Source organism: Penaeus monodon, unplaced genomic scaffold, assembly GCF_015228065.2.
Source record: "Penaeus monodon isolate SGIC_2016 unplaced genomic scaffold, NSTDA_Pmon_1 PmonScaffold_16031, whole genome shotgun sequence".
Taxonomy (NCBI): domain Eukaryota; kingdom Metazoa; phylum Arthropoda; class Malacostraca; order Decapoda; family Penaeidae; genus Penaeus; species Penaeus monodon.
In genome coordinates, this window is record NW_023645299.1 from 1067 (window position 1) to 2500 (window position 1434).

A 1434-nucleotide genomic window follows, 5' to 3' on the forward strand; every position below is an offset into this window, starting at 1 on the left:
CTTCGCACCCACTGATAGTAGCAGTACACGTTTCTTTTGCGAATTCGTTTGTCAGAATGTATATAAAACACTTTAGTCTTAACTCAATACCATTGTGTAGTGAAGTTTTGCTAATCGAGGTAGATTTAAAGCTAAAAAACAGACTAAAACCCGATAAAACATTTAACTAATAACGAAAGCCTTTCTATGAAAACCCAGTAAGGCGAAATTGTGCCAAAGCGGGTGTAAAAATCTTGCATAAGTTAGAGTAGTAATAACGATGGTGATAATGAAATTAATTTAGAAACGAAAAAGGATATAACAGAAAATGTTAGACAAACATCATTCACTTGAGCTCAAGGTCGAGAGTGTTGAGGTACTGCATAACTTCTTCGTTGGTGAGGGGACACATGTGATAGATCTCGAGGCAGTTCTCATTTCTAACTCCGAAGACGGCTGCGGACTGGTAGAGGGCGCGCGGCTCCTTCGACTCCTTGGGGGCACTGGCTCAGGCTTCTCGCTGGAAGAGGAGCGACAGCAGTGAGAGGGATTTAACTGAGCGAGTTGCTCTGTCGGGAAGGAGGTCGAGAGCGATCGCTCTCCGCGCGTGCGGATAAAGATGCTCGTGCTAGTTCGTTAATACAGTATCTAGGAAGTATCATGATCCCCACTTCTTAGTGGACCATGCATGTATCGATAAGGTTTATCATTTCTATTTCGCTAAAAGAGAGAGAGCGGAATTGGTCCTTCAAGGCCTTTCCGAGCCTTACCCAATGAGCAGTCTGATGGCCTTCTCCCTGAGAGTGAGCTCTGGGGGACTTCTGATAGAGCTGGCACACGAGCCTCATCCCGCAGCCGTGAGTGTCCATCTTGGCGACCATAGCGAACATCTCCGCCACCCTGGTTGACAGCGAAAGGATTTAGCCATTATATGCTAGTTGCTTGGTTCGTTGGTTGGTTAGTGGGCTGGTGACTATTTGGCTTGTTAGTAGTGAGTGGGTTGAGTGGGTAATAATATGCGGTTGGCACGGCTAATAAGTGTGATAGACATTTATAACATAAAGACACTAAACGCGGAGGTTTTGTGTTGGCTGTCCGGTCGTTTGCTTGAGTTTGTTCTTGATGAGAAGTTTAATGATAGCATGTGACTGTTATACTGGACTGAAAGGTTTGATAGGCATTCATCTACAGTAAGATAAATATGTAAGTTAAGCAACTATTAGCTTTAATGCTGTATTGTTAATATCATTCCTCAGGATAAACTTAAAATATATGGCATTTATTTCCACCTCGACTAGGCTGTTTGCTTTGAAATACAACCTGAAGACAGGAATTTAATTATAAATACAGGTCCTTTAAGGCGCTTACTTCTCCTCATCGGCATCCCTCCTACGACGATGGTATGAGGGTGCGGGGCTTGGTAGGATGGTTCTTCGTCTCGACCTGCAACAAAGG

General features: G+C 43.9%; 1 pseudogene; it reads right to left on the reverse strand.

The window, feature by feature from the left end:
* Positions 1-232: 232 nt before the first annotated feature.
* Positions 233-1434, reverse strand: part of LOC119569513 — a 2299-nt pseudogene continuing 1097 nt past the window's right edge.